The 19,611-nt window shown below is 49.0% G+C and overlaps 1 long non-coding RNA gene across 1 annotated transcript in view; it reads left to right on the top strand.

Moving 5' to 3' along the window:
- Positions 1 to 19,611, top strand: part of LOC146810069 (uncharacterized) — a 109,054-nt gene that overhangs the window by 11,162 nt on the left and 78,281 nt on the right. The window lies entirely within an intron of this gene.

Here is a 19,611-nt window from a genome sequence, read left to right as displayed (position 1 = left end):
TCGTTGACAGTCCTCTACTTGCATTCTGTGTTGTTCTGGGCCCCTGGATGGGGTCCTAGGCCCTTTCATTAGTGTGCCTGTCCTGAGGGAAATAGGGCCTTTGGGGGAGGGGCAATTCAGATTCGGAGGAGGGGGCCCCATTCAAGCCGACTATCCCAGTAAAAATAAGCATCACTTACACTTATTACTTATGCGCCAACCCCTGGGCCCTGACCCACCCCAAGGATATTTTTATAAATAGCCGTAGAGCGCCATGCCCTCCATTTCTCATTTCTGGCTCAAAGGTCAAATCAGGCATATTTTTAGCCCCATTGTACCTATTCCATCAAACATTGGTTCGTTTTGCTCCTGGTGGCAAGCCCTAGCTATCAACAGCACTCTCATCAGGCCTCTTGTTTTCTAGATAGGCACACTTTGCTGGAATCTTCGTTTTCTGGTTCCCAGCACCAGTCTTCCCCTCAACCTGGGTCTTGGAACTCCTCTCCTGCTGGTGAGGGCAACTTGCTTAGTCCCTCTGCTACCAGTCAGCAGAGCACCCTCCTACCTGCACTCCATACGCTCCATAGCCTCATGGCTGTCTGTAGAGCAGCCAGGGGGCATTGGAATCCAAGTCTTTCCCCAACTGGCTCTCAAGGGCATAAGGTGGCCAGCCTGTCGAGCCCTGATGAGCACCATTGTAAGAAGCAATATCAGAGGTCCAAGGGACAAGCAGGGGATACTAGGCCCAACCATGGGGGTTGTGGCAGGCTTTTACTCCAGGTGTATCTGGTCCCGACCTACTATGAGCCCTAAGCACCTGGGCCAAGTAATCCTTCATCACTTGACTCTCAGTACTAGCATGGGTTGAGCAATCCAAGGCTTCTCGGGAGAGGTAGATACAGAGGGGTGAACACAGGCAGACAACTCAAAATGTGTGCAGTAGCAGCAATACATTTTTGTCCAGTCAAATACCTGCTTTTATGAAAAAAATTATTTATAATGACCACAAAGTAAAATATGACATTCATAAACAATAGCAATACAAAAAGATCGGGCTGGACTGTTCCCATGGGGAGCAGGAACAAGACTGATTTGCATATGGCTGGGTCCAAACTGGGGTGACATGGTGAGCAAAAACGATGGATTAACCCAGATATGTGACTGGGGGTCATCGTTTTGTGTTGCTATTCACAAACAATACACATAGTCCCTGAGGTCAGTGCTCTAATGTTTCATAGGCGAGTCCCTGAGTTTCACTCCCCTCAAGCTAGCGTAGTGGTGATTCCCCATTCACAATAGGCGATATTCAGATTAAAGCCCACTTGTTGTCCGAGTCTAAGGAGTCTCACTCTGGCTCCGTGTTAAAGTTGAGTGTTCTAGTGCCACAGAGCAAGTCTTACCCACAAAAGCACGATCCAAGAAGCTGAATGTGCCCCCTTTCTGGGTGCTGGAGCTGCAGAGGTTGTCTCTAGTAAGTCTTTCTTACACGACCCAGCCAGGCTGTGCTCGGCTTTCCCAGAGTTTCCCCACACATGGTACTGCAGCAGCCAGGGGGTCATTGTGACTCCCACAAGCTGGGAGTCACAAGCTGTGGAGAAGAGTTGCTCAATGGTTAGAGCGGCAGACCCCGATGCAGAGGTCTGGCCCGGGACCAGGGTTCAATTCCCCGCCTCGGCGGGTCTAGGGCTCAAAATTCCATGGACCTGATAATTCTCGCCTCGGTGCCTATTCCAATCATGGAGTCCCACTCTGCAACTCTGGGCAATAGCTTGCTTAATCTCCACAACGGCCCCCACAACGCTAAGGATGCCTGGCCTCCACCTTGGGGGTGCCCAGGAGTGGACACCTCACAGGGAAAGCCAGGATGGGTTCCACAGCGGTATTCGTACAAGCGCCTTGAGACCCTTGCGGGTGAGTAGTGCGCTTTACAAGTAACAATTTACAAGCTGAGTATGTTCTTTGGTTCTTCCCACCAGTGGGGGGGGGGGGGGTGCAACGATCTTGGTGCTGGTCCTCTGTTATGGCTCAGGCCCGCCAGGGTCACCACATCGGCCTTTCCTTTGATGAGGATCCAAACCCACCCACATTTCTTGCTTCGTTCTGGTGGTCCCCTCTGGGTTACGGGGTCACCGTAGCTCCACTGCACATGGGTTACAGCCTGCTCATTATGACAGCACTCTTCACGGCAGCCCCACCTGGCATACGTGGTCACCACTTAACACCACACACTGGCTACAGCCTGCTCAGCACAGTAGAACTCTTCACCTGACTTAAGGGGCCGCGACTTAACCCTGCACATGGGTGATGATCCATTTGGTGCAACGATCACGGCTCACTTGAAGGCGGCTCTTCTCTGGAAAATGGGTGTTGCCGACTTTCCATGCACATGGGCAATGACCCAATTGGTGCAGCAGCTATCTCCTTACACCACGCTAAGGTAATCCACTCACCAGGATTCCCTACTGGACCTGGCTCCCTCCAATGCTCTCCTCTTCGTTACAGGGTGCACAACGGTGCTCCAGGATTCAGGGCAGGTGGCCTTGGATTCCCTGGGTGATGTCCCTTCACCCAGCTGAGAGACTTGCAGGCCTTGTCCCACCAGTCCTGGTTACAGGAATAAGGTCTTCAGTGCTTCTCTTCCTCACACAGCCCGACTGGCTACTTGACAGCTGACAATTTTTGGGGTTCCCCACCTTCCCTTCTTCAAATCCATTTCCAAACACCAAATTTAGAGTCTGAATCTTTGAAGTTTATGTTGGGGTTCTACTTCTTTTTAAAATGTTCACTCCTCTGTTCTCTCTTCCTCCAGAAAACAGCCTGTCACAACAGGAGCAATTCCAAATCTGATAGCCCCACAACACAGGCCATGGGAGTGACTAGAGGCTCTCACCTGGATGTCAGCTACAGTGACATGTGTATCAAAAGGTTACCCCAGGCTTCAGCCCTATTCTTTATGATCCTTGTATCATCCCCATCTCCTTCCTGAGATGTACCTATGTCCCTTCCTTGTGATCTCTCCCTGAGTCAAAGAGCACTCTTCAAGATGTACTGGAAAGCCTGTCTCTCCCTTTCTCCAGTGTGTCCCACCCAGCTTACAGGAATGCAGCAATACACAAATTCCTCTACCTTCTCTCCTAAAGTTTCACCCTGCAGGCCTGCCTGTCCCTCTCTCCAGTGTGTGTCCCAAAATGGAACCCAGAAGCTTCCATGTATTCTATCCTTCACAGGCATACATGTAGCATATGCATATAGCACATGCACATAGCAAACAAGCACTGCACAGCACTACATCCTTTTTGTATTTTACCAGCCACAGGCATACATACACCCAGCACACATAGACAATATACAAACACTGCACAGTACTGCATTATCCCTGTATTGTACCATTCATAGACACACATAGACCCAGCACATGGAAACCACACTTCTACTGCTCAGCACTACATACCAAACCGATCTAGGCCCAGGGTAAGTTAAGCACACAGCAGTGGAACTTTAAGTTAGTGAGCCTGTAGGTCTTGCTCCAGTGACACGGGTTAAAAATACTTGTTCACTCCTACTGATCACTAAACGGTATGCTGCCACCACTGCGCTCTTGCTGCTTACCTCCTGGTAAAGCCAGTAGCCTTTCACTACTGTGAGGGTAGCACTTTGGGTGCCCCTTCCAGTTCAGCAAGAATGCAATCCATGAGACAGGCCTATATCATGGTGCACACGCTTGATCCGTGTTTGCCTATAACAAGCAAAATCAGCATTAGGAACCCAAACGGCATTGCAGTTGGAGCCCTACAGATTTTCCAGTAAACCCTACTGACCTGTTTATGATTGCCTACTTGTATCATAAGACCTACCCCAGGTCAGCAGCAATCCGTGCAGAGTCCCGTCTGTGCCAGGCATCCTGTGCACAATTACTGGGCTGTGAACGATGTTAGCCTCATGCTCACAGCCTGCACATGAGCGTACATGCGTATGCACACATGCTCATGTGTAACCAGCCCAGTGACCCTTACCCTAGCTGTGCTGCAGCAACCTTATCCTAAAAGGCAGACAGTAATGTAAAACGCATTCATCCCCAAATTACCATGAAATTACTGTGTGTGAGACTCGGGGAGAGACACAGCCACAGTAAAGGTCTAAAAACCGGGCCATCAAAAGCAAAAAATCTGGTGGACTAAATGGGCGGACCCCAAATACAGCAATACAATTATAATTTTTGACTATAAGGGGCTGAGTTTGTTCGTCTTGAGCATTTTTCCTCCTCAGCAAATGACAAAAAACGAGTGACGGAACACATACACAAGTAATACATGATAATGGTAGAATGGGAAATAATAGCATTATGCATTTTTGGTACATAAGGCATGCACTGCTTAGATGGCAGACGCTGCATAAGGGTGCTCCTGCCCGACACCGCAGACGGCCACTGGCAGCCTATGGGGGGACGTATGGCTGCCTGAGCTTGGCCCTCACCTTTTCGACAAGCCTCACTACTTCCTCAGTATCAGGGCCATTTGACTATTGGGGTGGGCAGCCTGGCATTGCTGCACTTCCTCTCATGCACTGGCATTCTTCCTCGAAGCTTGGCATCCCTAGGGGAAGGTAGGGCCGGCGCCGATCAATAATCTGCTGTGAACAAGGGCATTTTGCATGGAACACTCTGGTTGCGTGACAGTGGCGTGGGACTGTAGTGACTGCTCCTTTAACACTCTGTCCCTAGCTCAGAAACTGAGCCACAGTGGGGCTTCCACAAGCACCTGGGTGGAGGAGCCCCCAGCCGCCTATAGGGTTATCACAGGCCACCCCTAGTGGTGGGGACAAGGACTAAGTGGAATCCACTACCGCTTCACGTGTGAATGCCTGGCGGCAGCTCTGCTTGCTCAGCTGCCACTGGGTGAACCCCATTGGGTACACTCCGCCTATCACATGGGTGTAGCCGGCGGCAGCAAACGAGCCTGGCAGCAATTGCTTGCAATCTGCAGCAACTTCCAGAAACTTAGAACTTCCAGCAGCCCTACTACACGAGAACAGACTTTCTCCTGAGTTGGCGTCCTTGACCTCCTATGGCATTCTGCAACCAAGGGTCACCATGGACTTTGACACCATGGGAAAACCAAAGTCAGTTTAATCAGGGGCTCTAACAGAAGAGCAAAGGGATCAGCCAGCAGCAGACCCATTCATGGAGGGGTTGGATAAACTAGACTCAATCCTGTAGGTAATTGGAGAGACTAAGAGGCAAAAATAGACACTCTTGCCTCCAATGTCAGCCTGCTATGCGAGGATCATAAGCAGCTTGAAAAATGGGTCACTGAGTCAGAAGGTACAAGAACTGCAGCCCTAGGAATGTACCTTACAGCAGCAGTTCCAGGAATTAAAAGATTGAGTGCGCTTCATGGAGGGCCTGGCGGAGGACTGGGAGCTCTGTGAGCGACGTAGCAATATCAGAGAGTTTGGCATACCCAATTATTTGGAAAGACAAGACATACTGAATCACTCAAAAAAGGAATCAAGGTGGTGTAATTCTGAACAAGCTCTCCCCCCTTCTCTCCACTGAAAGAGCCCACAGAGTCCCTTCTCGCATACCTTTTCCTGTCACTCCTCCTAGGCTGATCTAGTTGCAGAGCGATTACATTATAAATACAGAGACGAAATACTGTAGGCTGCAAGGCGAGATGAACGGCTTGAAATGGACAATCACCATCCCCTCATCTTTCCGGATTAAACACTAGCCATCCAGAACTATCAAGCACCATTTCTGAACATGAAAAGGTAGTTTAGAGAGATGGGACTGAAATACTTGCTAACCAGGCTCATGATCATAGTGGGTCCAGGCACCCTCATCTTTACAGAACTGGAAGCTTCTTGGGACTGGGCAGACCAACAGGGCACCTTGCCACAGGCAGACATGCTCCATAAGTGGAAGCCCTGTGTGTATGTGCAGATTTAACCAAAACTTGGTGAGTAAGTGGGTTCCGCCGCTACTCCTTTGTGGGAGCAGGCCCAGGACAGTGGACTATTGGCAGTGGACTTCTTCTGTGAACCGACCAGGGGCTCGACCTCCACTTCAGTTGACACCTTCCGACAGTGGTAAAAGCTTGTCTCAACTGACACCACCTCATAATGTGGAGTCTCTTCCATTGGTGGCCCCTCAGGTGGCTGACTCATGGCCTCGAGAGGTAGAGCCTGCGGAGTATCCTGGTAGGGCTGTACATTGTCACTGGCTGCACAGCACACTCAAGATGTATCTACTTTGGGTTTGATAAAGTTAATGGACGTTTGGCCATTTGTCCTTAGTGCTTTGCATTCCTCTTTTTATTGTTCAATTTTCCACTGGCAGGGCCTGAGCGGGCCCATTCTTCCCTCCAACAGTCATTTCAGAGGCATTGCTGCTCCCTTCCTAAAAGCATAATAGGACAATATGCCAATTGTTCTTGGGCACTAACACACATTCACTACCCTTCACCGTGGCACAACCAGATTTCATTTCATTTCATTCATTCATTCCATTTCAGATTTGCCCTAGTAGAGGGTTGCTATTCGAATTTTATCAAACCTTCCCCAAGGCATTGGCTCCAAGACTGTCCCTTCAATATGAGGCAGCAGCTTCCGAGGATGTATTGCCACAATCACTTAGGGAGGCCCTGATTGGTATTGATACATAAGCTGGTTTGCGACCCCTTGGATCCTTTATGCTACCGACTGACAGCTATCTCTGAAATTCTTAGCAAGGTTTTGGTCAGTCATATTTTGCGGACACTCTCCGGCTTGATCCACTCTGATCAAAATGGCTTTGTGCTTGGAAGGAGTACATCCTTGAACATTAGGAGATTGTGCAGATTTTGGCCCCTCTGGCGTGACCTTGCTCAGCCTTCAACTGGAAAAAGTGTTTGAGACACTGGATTGGGAGTACATTTTCACACTGCTGGCTAGATTGGGTTTTGGGGAGTGCATCATGCAACTCATTCAACCCTTTCTCCTTTACTCTTTGCATTTGCCATGGACTGCTGGCTAGCAGAATGGGATTGGTTAAACAAGCCTGGGGCATACCATTACCAGACAGAACCCATATGGTATTTCTATATGCAGATGAAATTTTGGTCTACATCAGAGACATCAAGGGTAATGATACAATCATAGCTTGTACACTCACAGAGTTTCTCCTGGACTACAGGTCAATTTGTTTATATCCTGCCTCTTCCCACTGTACCCTGATACTATCCTGACCTGTCTTGACCTAGAAGGTGGCCCGATCCCGTGGAAAGATATCGCCTTTTGCTATTTGGGGATTAGGATCTATCACACTGACCTGTATCTCCTAGACAGAAATCTTACCAGGGCAGTATTTGCTCTTACAGAGGACACCATCTGTTGTTCATCGGGTGTATCAGTCTGGCTCGTGTACTACTTCCTCAACCTCTCCCTTCTCCTCATGAGAAAGTTCTTCCAAGACATAGATATCCAGTTGAAAAAACTAAAATGGTGTCACAGCCGGTGTAGGGTCACTCTGGCCAAGCTACTTCTCCCAGTAGATCAAGGCAGGTTGGGCACTATGAACTTTGAAGATTATTTCCTGGCGGCACAGCTCCAATGCATGAGCTGTTGGCTTTTGGAACATTTACTGAGAGAGACATGCTATAATGGAACCCCCCTGCACCTTGGAAGGCTACACAAGCTGCTTCTCTCAGGCTCTAAGCCTGAACGTGGACTGGCTTGATTGTTGAATATGGCTTTAGGCTGCTTCACTTGGAGTCAGATTCTCAAGAGGCATATCCGAACCTATGCACTGCCATCTCTTTAGTTGGTTTGCCTAACCACCTTGTCGCCTTACAGCTGGTGATCGCTCATTTGTGTCACTCCGAGAACAGGGGGCAGTTCCTGACATGGCAGCTCCTAGTTAAGGTCCTTCAGGCTAAATGGCTCACTACGAGTCTAGAATCTGAGACACTCTCGATTGTGATGGGAAGCAGCAGGAAGCGAACTAGCTAATTGTAAAGAGCACTTCAGCAACACACATGCTTATCACTCCAGCCCCTATGTGCTGTATGGTAATCCTAGCTTGGCAGAACGCTAAATGGCAAGGAGTGGGGGAGGGCGATAGCATATGCACACACCACTTCGCAAAATGGCAAGTTCAAATGTATATAGTTTAACATTTTACATAATGCCTACTTATCTCCAATTAAATTCAATAAAATTGTTGCCTCTGCCTTCAGTCCCCGCTGTGCCGCACCTTTGGAGAATTTCTATCACATTCTGTGGAGTAGTCCGTCTTTTGTGGCCTACGGGTTTACAGTTGTGGTAAAGTTGACTGTCATAACTGGATTAGCTAACCTGAATTGTTGGGGGTGTTTGCTCCCTTGCACTCTTAATGCCCAGAGAGGACAAAGTGGCTTCCAGCTAACCTGCCCCAGACGGGCTACCAGGTCCTACCTCCTTTGGCTGTCCCTCTCCTCCACCCGCCCCACCCTTCCATAAGACTCCGAGACCCTGGTGGAGATAAGAAGGCCACCGTTTATTAACATTAAGTCATAAATCAGGAGATGGTCATAAATCATTACAACAGTGATCTATCATTGATATGCACCATAAATGATGCAAAACATCAGTCATAAGTCAATCATACAGTCATAAATCAGTGAACCCAGTTTTAAGCTAGTTTGGCAACAGCATAAATCATCTTTGAGAGTGTAGCAGTCTAGTTGTTAGGCCGTGAGACTGCCTCCATTGCCCGGAAGGGCATCCATACATTGTTACACTCTCTGGCCAGGCGTGGCCAGAGAGGATAAAATAAACGGGCGGAGGTCGCACGGGACTTCCGGCCCAGACCACAGCTCTGGTGTGTGTGCATTATTTGTGTGGCTCCCCCGCCCCGTAATCCAAGCACCCTAGGCCGTAGACACCACTTTCTACATTGGCGACGAGCGTGGGCGTTTGTCTGCCCTTCGCATGCTGCCCGCTCACCTCCATGACCTGCTGACTGGTGGAGCATTGACGAACTGAGTTTCCGCGCTGCCGATCATCGGAGATCCGGTTTCATCCCGAGGCGCTGGTGGAGCTGCGTGCGAGCGGTGAAGTCTGATTGCCGCTACTGTGTCTGCAACGCTGCCTGCAGAATCGCCCAGTTGTCCAGCCCTGAATTGGCCGAAAAGCGTCCACGTGCTAGATCAGCACTGCACAGCCATCGCGCACACCGGCCCGATCTTTCACCCGGCTTTTCCTGATTGAACGACACAGCACCACCTGCTGGTGGCTTTAAGGTACTGCATGTATATAACGCCCCAAATGCTGATAAAAGAAGCGTGAGGCCGGGACTTTTGCCTGTTCATGCTCTGCTGCCTCCAGAGTCCGCCTTTGATCATCTCTCCATGCCTAAGACTTCCTAGTGCCAGGGGAGGCAGAGTCTTCTGAGAGATTAAGGCACAGGCTCTCTTCCTGACATTACTCTAAGCCTGAGGGGGAAATACCTTACCTTGATACAGTGCCCTGTTCCATAAACTACACCCGGGCACCACCATGTCTGGCCCCGCAGCAGCGGCTGGCCCCGCGGCCCAACAAAACACGCCGCTTGCGCAGCAAATAGTACAGCCCACATCGTAACACGCGCAGATAACAGCACTGCCCCCGTTTAGTGAGCTCATTGATCCCGCAACAGCATCACCGAGGTGGACAGTTTGGATCGGCAGGCTCAACAACTACTTTACCGCCACTCGAGAGACGGACGGCGCAGTAAAAAGGTCGCTGTTGCTTCACTTTGGGGGAGAAGAAATATATAAACTGTTTGCACACCTCCCGGATACCGGTCCTCCTACCGACTACGACGCAGCAGTCAGGGCACTAAATGCCCATTTTGACCCCCAGCTCAACCCAGATTACGAGCGATTCAAACGTCGCCAAGCGCGTCAGAGAGAAGACGAGACAATGGATGCCTTCCACGCTCAACTGCGAGAATTGGCTAGTACCTGCACGGACGATGACCATGACGCATGCCTAATCAGGCGATAAAGCGGGAGAGACACCTTTCCCCAACGTTTGACGACATACTAGCGGATCTCAATGGATCTCGGTGGTTTTCCAAACTCGACCTCAACACGGGGTACCACCAGCTGAAGCTGGCAGAAGAAAGCAGGTATATCACGACATTCTCAACTCACCTGGGGCTACGCCGCTATAGAGGGTTACATTTCGGCATATCTTCGGCAGCAGAGATCTTTCAAAACGCAGTTCGGGAGATGCTTTCTGGGCTCCAAGGCGTCCTCAATGTCAGTGACGATATACTCATTCACTCAGCGACTCTCGAGGAGCACCATCGTCATCTCAGAACCACGTTGCAACGACTAGTTGACCATGGAGTAACACTCCACCGGGACAAATGTCAATTCTTCCAAAAGTCTATTGAGTTCTTTGGCTACGTGTTCATCCAAGATGGCGTGCAAGTAGACCCTAGAAAGTCCCAAGCTTTTCAACAGGCACCAGCACCCAGCACAGCATCAGAAGTTCGGAGCTTTTTGGGTATGGCCACTTACTGTGGACGGTTCATACCGAACCTGGCTACGGTGGCCAAGCCTTTAAGAGCTCTTACAAAGAAGGATGCAGTGTGGCAATGAGGAAAAGAAGAGGAAGAGGCGTTCTAAAAGGTCAAGACAACCCTGCTAGGCAAAACCACGATGGCCGACTTTGACCCTACACTTTGAACAGAAGTAGTAGTGGACGCCAGCCCTGTGGGATTAGGAGCACTCCTCGCCCAAGAGACAGAACCAGGAAAATGGGTTCCCCTAGCCTTCGCAAGCAAAGCACTCACACCAACCGAAGCTCGTTTCTCCCAAATTGAACAAGAGGTGCTAGCTATCAAGTGGGCCTGCAACCATTTTCATCTTTACATTTGTGGACACACCGTTCAAGGTCGTAACTGATCACCAGCCACTACTTCCGCTTTTCAGAGGCACTGCTCCGCATCCACCGCCTAGGATTGAAAGGTGGGCGATACAACTGCAACATTATCAAATGGACATAGAGTACAGGCCCGGAGCCAAAAATTTGTCTGACTTCCTGTCCAGACACCCGTTAGACACACTGCCAGGAAGCGCCCGACAAGAACAACGTACCGAGGAATACGTATGCATGCTGTCTCAATGGACCTGCCCACGAGCTCTCACAATTGAACAGATAAAAGAGGAAACGGACAATGACGTTGTACTCCAAAAAGTACTAGAAGCCATACGCAGGGGGTCATGGGAAGGTTTCCTCCAAGGTATCACCGGATGGAATGAACCAGACCGAATCCGTCTAGGAAAGATGTGGCGAGTAAATGATGAGCTGAGCACTTCCAACAGTGGTGTCGTATTACGTGGATCAGGGATCGTCATCCCGGTAGGCCTCCAGGAACGAGCAACTGTTCTAGCTCACGAAGGCCATCAAGAGGATTAAGTCGCGGATGCGAGAAAAGGTGTGGTTCCCCAGCCTAGAGGCCGCTGTGGACACTATTGTGAGGAGTTGCCGGGCCTGCCAGCTCACCAGTAACCCCGAAGCACCATCGCCGGTAGTAACCGAGGAGCCAGCTCCGTCACCGTGGTCGTGGGTAAGCCTAGACTTCGGGAGTTTCCCAGACGGAAGAGTCACTGCTGTCCTAGTCGACAGTTACACGAAGTATCCCATTGTAGAAGTCATACCATCAACATCATTCAACCATCTGCAGCCAGTGCTTGAGAAAGCATTTGCTCTCTTTGGACTACCTCAAGTCGTAAAAACTGACAACGGACCTCCATTTCAAGGAGGAGAATTTAAAGAGCTGTTAACCCAACTAGGAATCAAATATCACCGCATCACTCCACAGTGCCCCAGTCAAATGGTGATGCGGAACGCTTTATGCGAACACTCAATAAAATCCTTTGCATGGCAGTAGCCGAACAATCTGACCCAGAACTGGTGCTTCACAGATTTTTAAGAGAATACCGCAGCACACCACACTGCACGACACAGCGATCGCCGTGGGCACTAATGCTAGCTGGACACCAGAGCCATATCATCCTGTCGAAACACAAGCTCGACGAAGAGCTACTAACGACAGAGCAAGTAGCCGGAGAAGAGCGCGGCCGAGAGTAATAGCGCCTGGATGCACCGTCCTAGGGCGGCACTGTCGCAGCGGAGGGAAGTTCCGCACAGCATATGAGCACGGATTGTGGACAGTTCTGAACCTCAACGGAACTGCCCTCACCGCTAAGAAAGGAGGTGAGATCATCACCCAGAACATCTCCTGGTTTAAACAAGTACATCCGGAGGACATCGATGTTGAACACCTCAGGAGAATGGAGGATGAGGAGTGTCCAAGTGGCTGTCTACCACCACCCGCTGACAACACTCAAAACCCAGTGCCTGAAGATGCAATGCCAGCCACGGATGGTGGACAATCCAATGTCGTGGAAACACCGCCAGCCGCCAGCGCAAGGAGAGGTCAGCGCGATGCCCAAGGCCGCTACAGCCTAAAGCCGAATCCAAGGCCGAGCCAGAGGCTAGCAGACTTTGCATGTTGAAGTGTCGTTGATGTCCCCGAAGAACACTGATATGGGATGGGATGTAGCAGTCTAGTTGTTAGGCCGTGAGACTGCCTCCATTGCCCGGAAGGGCATCCATACATTGTAACACTCTCTGACCAGGCGTGGCCAGAGAGGATAAAATAAACGGGCGGAGGTCGCACGGGACTTCCATCCCGAACCACAGGTCTGGTGTGTGTGCATTATTTGTGTGGCTCCCCCGCCCCGTAAGGCGTAATCCAAGCACCCTAGGCCGTAGACACCACTTTCTACAGAGAGCACATTCCGTTATAGGTTTCTGCCCGTGCACTGGATATGAAGATCACTCGAGTACACGCAGAGGCTTATAGGCTTCCCTTTCGCCTGATGTGTAACAACTTAGGCCCTTTACGTCCGTGCCCGTGTTGCGAGTGCCTTGTTTGCTTTGTGACTATCCCCTCTGGCTCTTTTCGCTGCCCTTCAGTGTCCCTGCCCTCAGGCACCCCAAGACCACCATTATGGCAACTCTTTGCCTCACGACTGCCTACTAACCACCCTAATGCTTTTTTCAGTGGATCCCTTCTTCCCCATCGCATGCTGTGGCTGGATTGCCCACTGTCCTGGTAGGGGTTGAGCCTTCTCCGGGTATTGGCTGCTTCAGAGGCCACTCGATCAATCCTAAGCACAGTTTTTCCAGCAGCAAGGTACAACTACCAACCCAATTCAAAAGGGGGACACGGGTGTGTTTGCTAGCCCGTCCTGGGCCTGGGTGTGCAGTTATCTGCTTCCACCAACCCCTTCCCCCCACACTTCCCCATATTCCATCTCACTTCTGCCTGTACGTCCCGAAGCCCTCAGGCGCGTTATCTCTCGGTCCGACTTCACCTCCCTGACCCGCTGTTCTTCTCGACCTTCTCACTAAATGTGAAATTACTATGAGATGAAAGGCATTAATACCCTCTCTTATTCAAGGCATGGTGCAAGGCTACCCTCGAGTAAAGCATCACGCAAGGAAGAGATTAGTATAGACTGTTATTCACTCCGAAAGAGGGACCTAAGGACGACAGTCAAGCTGCTTAGGATGATCAGAACTGAGTCAGAGTTTAGTGCTGCTGCGAGAGCTTGCAGAGCATTACTAAGTAACCCCAATTGTAATCGGGTATTCATATTCTTTTGCTCTAGCTGATGGATGCTATTTGCTCTTATGCATATTGCTTGATAACATTGCCACCCCCTTGCCTTTGGCTGATGATTTTGGTTTGCTGTTTGTTGTTTCATTGTTCACTGCCTATTATTTGAGCTAATGTTGATTTCTTATTTTACAACAGAGTTAGAGACTAGATAGCCTCTTTTTTGGCATTGTGCGTATAATAACATACATTGGTACAGACAGTCTAAATAGTGTTCACACGCTCCAGATGGGGAGGATCGTTATGACGATCCAGATCCTGGTCCCACTTGGGTAACAGTGATCACACGGTATCCTCCCTCATCCAATGGAGTAGAACCAGTTGCAGTATATGTTGCTTGCGGTGACCTACAGGTCACCACCACTCGTTGTTCATAGGCTATGGCCTGGTCAACACAGTAAAGTTATCCACAGCAGCCCATCCTGGCATTCGGAGTTGATGCACCACTATTGTACAAGGCTTCAGCCCTTCTCTCACAGCAATCTTTCACCACGGCAGCACCTCCTTGCATACAAGGTTGTATCACCACTTATGCACAAGGCTTCGCTCCTGACTGCATGGCAGTCTTTACCGCAGTGGCCCTTTCGACATACGGAGTCGCCGCACCACGACTATGCAAGACTTCGGTCCTTATTGCATAGCAGTCTTTACCATGGCTTTCTTCACGGCTGCCCTTTCCTGGCATATGGAGGCCACCTACCCAATCTTGCACACGGGCAACAAATCAATCGGTGCCGCAGTCATTTCCTCACACCTCGCACAGGAAGTCCACTCAACAGGGCTCCCCACTGGACGTTGCTCCCTCCAACGCTCTCCTCTGCCTCACAGCGCACGCTGGTCTTGGCAAGCATGCAGGTACTGATACTCCAGGGCAAGTGCTCTTGCATTTCCTGGGTGATGTTCCCTCACACATCATTGAGACTAGCAGGCCTTGGCCCCCAGTTCTGGTCACAGGCAGAAGTCTTACAGAGCTTCCCCTCCTCACACAGCCCATCTGTCTGCTTGGGAGATAACAATTTTTGAGGTCTCAACGTCCTCTTGATATAGTCCATTTCCAGACTAAAAATGTGACTTAGGGTCTGAGTCTTTGAAGTTCTAATGGTGGTGTTCTGCTTCTTTTGAAGTGCCCACTCCTCTGGTACCTCTTTCACTTGAAAAGCAGTCTGTTACGGCAGCAATGTCTCTGGAGCTGATAGTCCCACATCACAGGCCATGTGAGTGACTAGAGTTCACATCTGGATGTCAGCCACAGTGATATGAGCATCAAAAGATTAGCACAGGGCTCTCAGCCATACTCTTTATGATTCTCTTATCAGCCCCATCTCGTTCCTGAGATGTGCCCAGACCCTTCCTTGTGACCTCTCAGTGAATCAAAGAGCACTTGTTGAAGTGTACTGAGGAGGCCTGGTTCTCCCCTTCCCAGTGTGTGTCGTACCCAGCAGACAGGAATGCAGCAATCCACAAATCTCTCTGGGGGAATGACTTTACCTCCGCTCCATGTTTCACCATGCAGTTCTGGATCTCCGAAAATGAAACCCAGGGCCCTCCATATACTGGATCATCCCATAGCATTCATACACTCAGTGCATGAATACAGCATACACGCACTGCACAGTACTGTATTTTCCATGTATTTTATTTTTCAGAGGCACATACATCCAGCACTTGTATTTCACATGCTCGCACTACCCAGCACTGTATCCTTTTTGTATTGGCACTACTCACAGGTACACATACACTCACCACGTTTATGCATCCTGCACGCACTGCACTCCTCATGTAGTGTACCACTCCTAGGTACACATACACCCAGCCCATTCTCTTATCCTGCACACACTGCACACTTCATGTCTTGTGCCAGTCATAGGTACACATACGCCTAGCATATGTACTTCTCCTGCACGCATTGCACAGCACTACATCCTTCAGGAACTGTACTACTCTCGGGCACATGCACCTCCAGCACATGCATACACCTTGCACACACTGCTCAGTACTGCATTGTTCCTGTATGACACCATCCCCAGGGACACATACACCCAGTGCAGATAAACCACTTCTGCGCAGTACAGCACTTCACACTATTCTAATGTAGCCAAGGTTGAGTCAAACATACAGCAGCAGAACTTTTAAAAGTGAGTGAGTCGTTAGGCTTCACTACAGTGACACAGCTTGAAAAGGACCAGTTCAACTTACTGATCACTACACAGTATGCTGTCACCACTACACTTGTGCTGCTTAAGTCCTGGAAAAGTCAGTACCCACAATACTTAGCTCCAGTACATTCAACATAACATTTTACATCAGGCCTATCTTACCCCGGCGAGGCTTCAGAGAATATTTGGATCTCCTACGACTTGCTGTCGATGTCAGGAGCCCAATGTCAATTTGGCGCTTATGTTTTGGGGTTGTCCAGAAACAGCAAATTAATGGCGAGATGTCATGGACGCACTGTCTGTCATTACAGGGCGTGCAGAGTCTTGGGACTGTTTAAGCAAAAGAAGGCTAGGAGCACAGTGAATCGTTTTATAGACCTGGCATTCCTCATAGGCCGCAGATCCATTGCCATGCACTGTAAAGCCATCTCGTTACCTGGGCTGGGCCATTGGTGCGCGATGACAATTAAATGGGGCAGGGCTGAATCAGTAGTGCTGAGGCGGGAAGAAACCCGGGATTGCACAGAACCCCCATAGCCATGAAAAGGAATGATTTATTACATGAGTTAGAAAAGTTTCAGGTTGGTCTCCCTGGTCGGGGAGGGAGGAGTAGCACCCTAGTGGCTGACCGACACCACGTTCTAGGAAATTAGCGCTTTGTTTCCCCATCTCTTGCTCTTAATTTTACAGGGGTGGATGATAAATTGAATTGGGATACTGAGGGGTGTTGTAAAAAATTCTGTAAGTACGATAAGGTCTTTCTGTACTAGGTTGAGGGTGTATGGGGGCCGGACACATGGTTGGGCGATAATTGTCTTGTGTTATCCAGGAATTTTTATATTTGAACCTGTAAACTGTCATGACTTCAAGTTAAGTACATTTTACTGTTATCATATTGAACCCATTGCTCCAGTTGGACTTGATCTATATTGCATTATATGCACAGTGACCATAGGGGGCCACCAAACTTGGATTAATAATGCAGGTCCGGACACTTGTATCATATTCCTGTAAAATTGGTTTAAAAAAGTTCTGGTGAAGGCAGTAGCCTTTCACCTCTATGAGGGTAGTGCTTTGGGCACCCCTCCCGGTCCAACAAGAATGCAATACCTGGAACAGGCCTATGTCATGGCGCACACACATGATCCGTGTTTGCCTATGATAGCAAAAATCAGCGTTAAGGTTCCAGGCATCAGTACAGTTAGGCACTCAGGGCAGGGGGTGCATGTCTATTACCGTGCAGAGGTTTTTCGGTCCCAAGAAGTGCTGACTGGATGGCTCCATAGATCGAAAGATTTCTGGATGCTTCTTGGAGGTCAAGTTGAACACCGCTTGTGTACTTTTAGAGAGCTAAATGTGTTGGATACCAATTTGGTAGTTCTCACCCCTAATATCAACCACTGACCCAACATAGGCACATCAATACCTGTGTCTGATATTTTGGACTATGCTTCCCATTCCCCACTTGAACCTGCCTTTTAAGTCTGCCTATAGACAGGTTTGTCTTTCTGCTGACCTCTTTTCGCCACTACACACTACGCACAACACATACATATAGAGAAAAGGGCCTTTAGGTCTGCCCGCTTCAGGTATTAGCTTATTTGGGCAAACTCTCTTAAGGTACTGGCTTATTGGCTTGTCTGTAAAATTTTGTGGCCAACCAAAAGTATATCAGGGATGTCTACATTTTGTAACTTGTGAGAGATCACTAAAAAAGTACTGCTCGGAAGTCTGCTACTGTGATTCTTTTTCGCCCCTCCCCTCCATACCGAAGTTCCAATACCTCCTCCTTCAAAACTTTAACAGAGCCTCTGGCTGTTTCTTCTGACTCCTGTCTTTTCCTTTGTCACCACCAGCACCCTCATGCATCGTCTGGTTGTATCCTTATTAGGTACCTTTTAAAACAGCACCCAGACATGCACACAATGTAAATTCAAAAACACAAATGACCAAATGTTAGACTGTCGTGTAGTTCTTGTAACCCTATATAGGACCTGCGCGTTTAGACAACATAGACTGTGGGATTGGTGTCCAGACTGATTCCAGACACCCTCACTGGGTATGTTTGCCTGTATACCATCTAGCTCACAGTGCCACTGGAAACCCCTCTTACCAAGAAGAGAATAGTTCTTGGCAACTATCGAACATGACAACTCTGTCCCATCAGGGATCGTGGAAACAGTGCAGTACTTTTCGCTCAGTCACTTGTGCTCACTTTGTCTCAGAGAGATACACAGAATAAATGGTGGGGATGTTTTCAATAAGCATTTATTAAACCAGCGTCATTCTAGTGTAAAATAGGTGTGCAGAAACCACAATAAGACAGAAACGGATATAAATGATTATAAGCACCAACAAAGTAAAAGAATGGTAGATTCCAACCATAGTGCTAAAACAATGAATACAGGCAGGTATATAAAATACATCACAGTACTTATGCATGCTCCTACGATGTGACGCTAACTAGAAGTACCTAAGTGTACCTAGCATGTATGTAGGTGCAGAGCCAAGAATCCCTCTAGGATAAAGTCAACCCCATTACCTGGAGTGAGAGACCCCGTCTTGGTCTCGATATGGACACCTCGCGAGGGATGTCAGACCACTGCGAGCCGGAGTGTCTGCAGGCAGGAACTTCAGCGTCAGTGTGTCAGCATGGAAGGCCTTTTTCTCCTCTCCCTGCGTCAGCAAAGAGATGCATGTATAATGAATGAGGCTAGTTTTTGGAGAAAACCGCACGTCCTGTAAGCAGTACCATAACTAGGTAAAAGGTCAGTCCCAAGAACCGTTATGTAGTGTAATGGCAGGGGAAATATAGGTGAAAGGTCTGGTTACTCCCTGAGCCTATATCGGGGATACCTATATGAAACATAACAAGGCTGTCCACACAAATGGGCATAAAAAGCCCCTGAATTCTTGGGTCATAATAAGATGCCCTCACATCCAACAATGGAGATGCCATAAGCCCACTATTGCAGACAGAGGCACACTCTAGAGCTTAGAGTTCTCTGTACTGTCTAATGTAGCACGCTCTAGAGGGTAGAGCTCCAGCTTCTATCCACATGTGCACCTAGGTATGCGCTGCTCTACTTCCACTTCTGGGTCACGTGGTGTCTAATGTAGCACGCTCTAGAGCGCAGAGCTCCAGCTTCTATCCGCATGCGCACCATGATGGGCGCTGTTTTACTTCCACTTCTGGGTTATGTGGTGTCTAATGTAGCACGCTGTAGAGTGTAGAGTTCCAACTTCTATCCACATGTGCACCTAGGTAAGCGTTGCTCTACTTCCACTTCTGGGTCATGTGGTGTATTGTATGGATGCCAGAATCTTTCAGTGTGCTACACGCCTCGGAGCAAGAAGTCTGTGCTACCCCTCTCCCACATGTGTTGTGGGCAGCGGCCATTGAGGCAGGCACACGCTCACAGACCTTAAGGCAGCAGGAGGAATCTGATGGTAAACAAGAGTCTGCCTGCGGTAATATGTTCATGGCAAAGCTTTCAGGCGTACATTTTTGTTGAATTGACAACTAGGGTAGGAAGGAGTCATCAAACATCACGACACAAACTATAATAAAATCAGGGGTTACCTTGAGGCATAAAAAAGATATTAAAATGGCTAAATGCATGCATCTTGGCTCAGTGAGTTAAACGCTCAACAAATGTCACCCCCTATATTACACTCCCCCTTGTAAAATTTACTTTTATGTTCATATTTTCAAAAGATTGAAGAATGCCTCCCACAAGACTACCTCCAGTCATAGGGCACAATCAAATAGCAGAACAC

This window comes from Triturus cristatus, chromosome 7 (assembly GCF_964204655.1).
Source record: "Triturus cristatus chromosome 7, aTriCri1.1, whole genome shotgun sequence".
Taxonomy (NCBI): domain Eukaryota; kingdom Metazoa; phylum Chordata; class Amphibia; order Caudata; family Salamandridae; genus Triturus; species Triturus cristatus.
The sequence above is the reverse complement of the archived record's forward strand: the minus strand, read 5'-3'. Positions and strand labels throughout refer to the sequence as shown.